Raw genomic sequence first — 6000 nt, forward strand, 5'->3', positions numbered from 1 at the left:
CTGGCAACCACTTACAGTAACCTCTCCCCACAGGTTTTCTATCCTCACATCCCTCTTGCCCCGCTACCCCCAGCTCCAAACACGAGCCAACTGGGGAAAAAGAAAAGATTTCAGGGATGCATGTGAAACCAATTTAGCCCCCAAAGTACAGCAAATCCACTCCCTCTCCTCCTTCATTGGACTTTGTCTAATGAAAGCCTTTTGGTGTGGGGATGGGGACAGGTGTTGTTTTAGAGTAGCACTGCTTCAGAAGCTGCCTGCAAGTGCAAGTGGGGTCCACCTCCATAGTGCTCCCTTCATTCCTCATGCCCCTGATCAAAGTGTCCCCCTCCACTCAGCTATTTGGGGTCTGTATGTATAAAGCCATCATAACCTTGCACCATTACTAGCACCAGGCAGATGCGCAGGATGTGCTGGAGCTGCAGGAAGTTTCTAGTAGATACTCACAGCAGAGAACCGAATGCAGGTCTTGGGACCCGGCTAGTGAAGATCTCTGCTAATCACTTCTCAGCCAGGGACAGAACCAGGCACTGGGACAGCTAATTAAGAATAAGAAAAGAGGGGTGGGAGTGGTGTCGCAGCGGTAGGGCATTTGCCTTGCACACGGCTGACCTAGGACAGACCAAGGTTCGATCTCCCGGCGTCCCATATGATTACCCCGAGTCAGGAGCGATTTCTGAGTGCAGAGCTAGGAGTAATCCCTGAGCGTCACTAGATGTGTGCTCCCCCCCCCAAAAAAAAAGAAAGAATAAGAAATAAAAAGGATTGTGCCCACCTGGAGTGACAGGTCTATTTTAACTAGAGAAAGTGTCTTAAATATCCTGTGATTTCAGAGGTAGAGACACAGCCTGGAATCAGGAAGGTCCAGTGCAATGGGTTAGTACTCAGGGCTCAGCCTCTAAACCTGGAGGTTGCTCTGAAAGGGAGACAGAAAGTGGGTAGGAAGAGGAGAGGAAGAGAAAGAGAAAAACAATTCCAAAAGAGGACTCTGAGGACCAGAGCCATAGTACAGTGGTAGGACATTTGCCATCCATGCGTCCAACACCAGACGGACCTCGGTTCAATTCCCAGCATCCCATAAGGTCCCCTGTGCCTGTCAGGAGTGATTTCTGAGCAGTCAGGAGTGATTTCTGAGCACAGTCAGGGGTAACCCCTGAGCGCCACCAAATGTGACCCAAAAACCCAAACCCAAAACAAAACAAACAAAAACAAAACAAAAAGAGGACTCTGAGGAATGGACAGGCAAGAAAAAAATGCTGCTCGGAGACAGGCTGATAGTTTCCAGGATCTTGTCGATTCATTCCATGCTAGGGCAGTAAGTGTAGTAAAAGCAGACTCACAGGAATGGAGAGAGGGGGATGAGGATCATTTTGGGCTGGGAGGGCTTATGGGCTGGTACTTGGAGAGGAGCTGGACTCCACACCAAGCAACAGGCTTTGGCATGCAAGTGGGAGTTGAAGCTATAGGTGAGAAAAGCGAAAGCACATAGAAGTGCCTTGGAGAAAAGGTTCATGGAAAGGAAAAAAAGATGTGGGGGCTGTGTCACACACCTGTAAAATCACTTTAATTTTTCCTTTCACCTTTCCTGAGTTAATTAGCCCAAGTATCCTTAATTACATCAAACCTGACCCTCAGGTGATTTATGTTGAAACTCTGGGTAATAAAAGTGGCAGGGAAAGCAGGGCAAAAAAAAAGAAAAGAAAAAGCAACAGCAGGGCCCGGAGAGATAGCACAGCGGCATTTGCCTTGCAAGCAGCCGATCCAGGACCAAAGGTGGCTGGTTCGAATCCTGGTGTCCCATATGGTCCCCCGTGCCTGCCAGGAGCTATTTCAGAGCAGACAGCCAGGAGTAGCCTCTGAGCACCGCCGGGTGTGGCCCAAAAACAAAAAAACAAAAAAACAAAAAAAACCAAAAAAAAACAAAAAAAAAAAAAGAAAAAGCAACAGCAATAGCAGCTTGGCTGGCTCAGTAAGATCCAAAAAGCTGCTCAACAAACCCTGGCCCAAAATACACTTTTTCCAAGATTCTGTCTGATTTCTTGTGCAAAACTGCAAACTGAAACACCCACAGAATGGTTCCCGAACAGGGACTTGAGACCCTCACAGCATAAAGTGTGCCTGGCAAGTTAAGGGTGTTTAGAACGCTGGCCTAAGAAGGTCCCCCAGGGAGTGCCAGGTATAGCCCTGGTGGTTCCCAACACATTGGGAAGCCCCCTCCAAAATAAGCAAAAAGAGTGAAGATAAAGGAGATATTAGAAACAAGATAACAGGTGCAATAAGGAATCACTTAGGATACCCCCAAACCTAGTTCACTTGCTTTCTCAAAGACAAAATCTTCCATCATTCCATCTCTGGAACCCCCTAATCAACACAAATGGGTAACCTACCAGCAGACCCTGCCATATACACGCACAGAAAAAAGGGGTTCCGTGACCGATGCAGCTATCAGCCTCAAATGCCTCTCCTGGGTCCACTCCCTTCTGCTACAAGCCTTCCATTGCAATACAGAGTCCTCAGCTGCCAGCAGGGACACAGCTTCATTTCAGTAAAATCTTTCTCAAAAACGTCAAAGATGTTAGTCTGCATGTTTAGGTCTCATCTGATGAGTCCACAGGAGAAACAGAGAGGCAGAGACAAGGGAGCATTTTCCCCTACAGACAAGTTTCCCCTACTTAAGGAGCATTCAAGATAACAGGGGTGTAGAGCATTTAAACAAGAAGAAAAAGCAGAGAAGGCCCTGAAGACTGTAGGGAGAGCAGGCTAGAGAATGGATGGAAGCTAGTCCCAGCAATGTGGCTGCAATGACGTTCCTGGGACAGCGTCGTGCTTTCCTAACATGAAGAGTCAGCAGAGAGGAGACAGCTGAAGGCTACAAGGGGATCAAGACCCTAGGTCCTAGGGCCTAGGAGGAAATGGGGTATTTGGATTGGGAAGAAGAGCAGAACTAGAATAATTTAAAAAAGATCAGACTGCAAAGGAGCAGGGAAGCAGAGGAGTCTACTTTACCTGGGGGCAGGCCCCAATGAATCATTAAAGTGAGGGTCTTCACAGAGGGATGAATGTGGGACAGACACCAGCAGAAGGCCCAGAGCACTGGTGTGCTAAGAGCAGAGTGAACTCCTGGGCAGGACTCAGGCCTGCAGTGTAAGAACAGACTCCTGGAGCAAGAGGACATCTCTCCACCCAGGCACAAGGCCAGAGTGACCAGAAAAGTATCAACAGGAGGAAACCCCAAATATAACATGGGGCTAAGCTAAGAGAGCCATTGGCACAGAGATTTAGCAAGACTACGGAAACACATTGTGCCTGTCAGACAACTGCTCCCCACAGGACACAGTTGGCTTCACCCTAAAGGTGTGGGACAGAGAGAGGGGGGCACCAAAGTATCCCCAACTAACTCATCAAAGAACTGTTAATACTTACTTCCACCCTGAGGCTGTACTAGCACCAATAGCTTGATCTCTGTTGAGCCCACTAACAAGTCACCAGTCCCCAAAGTCCACTTCCTCTCTCCCTGCACACCCCTTTCCTCCCCGACACCCCTTCCTTGGCCTCCCTCTTGCACCCTGGTGTCATCACCAGCACATTGCTGGGGCTTAGGGAGGCCACACCCATGTTTACAAGGTGGGTCCACTCCTCCACATTCTCACAATAAAGCCCAGACTTCTGAGCACTCGAATCCTCACTGTCAGTTTATAGCCTGCCACCGCCAGTGTGGGTGGTGTCTGCATTCTGGTTTCACAGGTGAAACCAGCTGTCTCCAATAGGAGCCAAGGCTGAAATTTGCTGAAAACCAAATGGTAGTGAGGACGGGCACAAGGTATCCCAAAAACCAGAGTCTGGGTTCTTAACTGGCTGTGTCCACAAGGTTCAACCCATCTACCACTGCACTCAGCCCCTAGGGCTTAGATAAAGTCTCCCCTGTGGCTCAGATTGACTCACAGCACCCTTGGTACCTCCCAATCCATCTTCTGGACTCAACAAAAAGAAAAAGGCCCTTGGAGTCAGGGTTGGGCATCTCTGCTTCTGTATCTTTTGATTGCAGAGCAGTGCCTGGTACTCAGCAGAAGCTCTGCCAATACCTGTCTTCTCTATGAAGAAAGTGGGCTAGGGCCAGAAAGGGGAAACTTATGGCTCAATGATTGCTATAGCAAGGGTTTCACCCATCCTCTGAAGGGAAGGGTGGAGTTGCTCAAGAAAAAAGGAGGGAACAGGGTCCATTCCAGCAGAAGCTGAGGGCTGCAGGCAGCAACAAGCTATAAGGGCTGGAGAGACAGTACAATGGGTAAGGTGTTTGCCTTGCATATGGCCAATCAAGATACGATCCCCAGCATCCTGTATGTTCTCAAGTATGGCCAGGAATAATTCCTGAGTACAGAGCCAGGAGTAAGCCTTGAAGATTGTCAAATGTGTCCCTCAAACAAACAAAACAGAATGCACATAAACTGGAAGGTGTGGGGAACTATCAAGGAGTCTCCAGAAATCTAACTTTTCCTCCTTTAAGGTACAGCTTCTCCTCAAGCCTGTGCTCTGCCTGCCATCTTTTTTAATTCCAGTATTAACCAGGATCTGAAACACCTGCCAAACATCTCAAGCTGGTTTTCACTGACAATCATAACAGTGATCGCCACCAGCACCTTCCGAAAGTGGGTGTCTGGGTCAGACAGACATGACAGTGGGAAGGGGTGCTGTGCTGTGGGTGACTGACCCAGATTCAACAACTAGAATCCCTATAGGGTCCCTGAGCCTGCCAAGAGTGATCCCTGAGTGCAGAACTAGGAATAAGTGATCCCTGAGTGCAGAGCCCTGAGCACTACCAAATGCCCCCCCCCAAAATAGCTGATGCCATGGAAAGGGTGTTCTTTTTGTCTTCTTTCACTGATAAGTCATGGGGCTTACCAAAGTGCCTTGGCACAAGAAAAGGCTCTCAAACATCTGCCTTGTTGTCCCATTGAGCACCATCTTCTGAGCACACAGAACCATGCCAGCCACTGTTCTCTCAGAGAGGAGATGTGGGGGAGAATCTCACTACCAAGCTCCAACTCAGCTCAACCCATTGGACAGGCTTGGCCTGGAGACGTTAGGGAGACCATCAAGGGGCTGGGGGGAAGCTGACATTCCTGGGTAAGGCAAGCACAAACTCTGTAGAGTCCAGTGTGAGAGAGAGAACAAGGCAGTGAGTGTGGCCAGGAGGGAAGGAATCTCTTTCCATTGAAGATGTCATGCCAGGGGTAGGGGTAGGGGTCACAGGGGAAACCCCAGAACCAGAAGAAAAGGAGTCTGGTGTCCCCTAGTCCAATCGTGGCAATCAAAAAGTCTTTGTGCATTCGTGCATTCATGCCTTCATTCACGGACACCCCGCAAAAAACCACCCCGCGGGACCCCAAAGCTCCTTCCCCTCCGCACGCAGCTCGCCCAGGTTTCACTTACCACCGCTCAACTTCCGGAAACCACAGCGCGCAGGAGTGCGCGGTCGCGGCCCGATGACGTCATCCACCGCGCCTCTCGCTGGGACCCGGAGCGAGGTGCGCATGCGCGCAGCTCAGGTTTTTGTTTTGTTTTGTTTTGTTTTTTTTTCCCCTAGCAGCCACCACCGAAGCGGGAGGAAGATGAAACTTCAGGGGCGGGACTATCAAGCGAGGGCGTGGTTTATTTTAATTAGGTAGGTGGGGCTACTTTGGTGGGCGGGGCCTGGTAGGTAGGCCAGAGCTTTCTTTCGTCTTGTTATTTTTTAAAATTAATTTATTTTTTTAATATCTTTTTTTTTTAATAGCAGATTTGGGATATTGGTGATGGGAATGTTGCACCGGTAAAGGGGGGTGTTCTTTACATGACCGACCCAGCTACAATCATGTTTGTAATCAAGGTGTTTAAATAAAGATATTAATAAAAAAGAAAATAAAATTTTTTAAAAAGAAATAAAAATTAATTAAAATTAAAAAAAGAAAATTGTTCTTTCATTCAGTTCATTGGCAGGTTGAGCTCTAGCCTATAGGTTAT

General features: G+C 48.5%; 1 protein-coding gene across 1 annotated transcript in view; it reads right to left on the reverse strand.

Moving 5' to 3' along the window:
• The window catches only part of ATG7 (autophagy related 7), a 194089-nt gene extending 188643 nt beyond the window's left edge, over positions 1-5446 (reverse strand). Inside the window, exon 1 of the mRNA XM_049766270.1 lies at positions 5431-5446. The gene's annotated coding sequence lies outside the window, so the exon portion shown is untranslated. The remainder of the gene's footprint in view (positions 1-5430) is intronic.
• Positions 5447-6000: the final 554 nt, after the last annotated feature.

This window comes from Suncus etruscus, chromosome 20 (assembly GCF_024139225.1).
Source record: "Suncus etruscus isolate mSunEtr1 chromosome 20, mSunEtr1.pri.cur, whole genome shotgun sequence".
Classification (NCBI taxonomy): Eukaryota; Metazoa; Chordata; class Mammalia; order Eulipotyphla; family Soricidae; genus Suncus; species Suncus etruscus.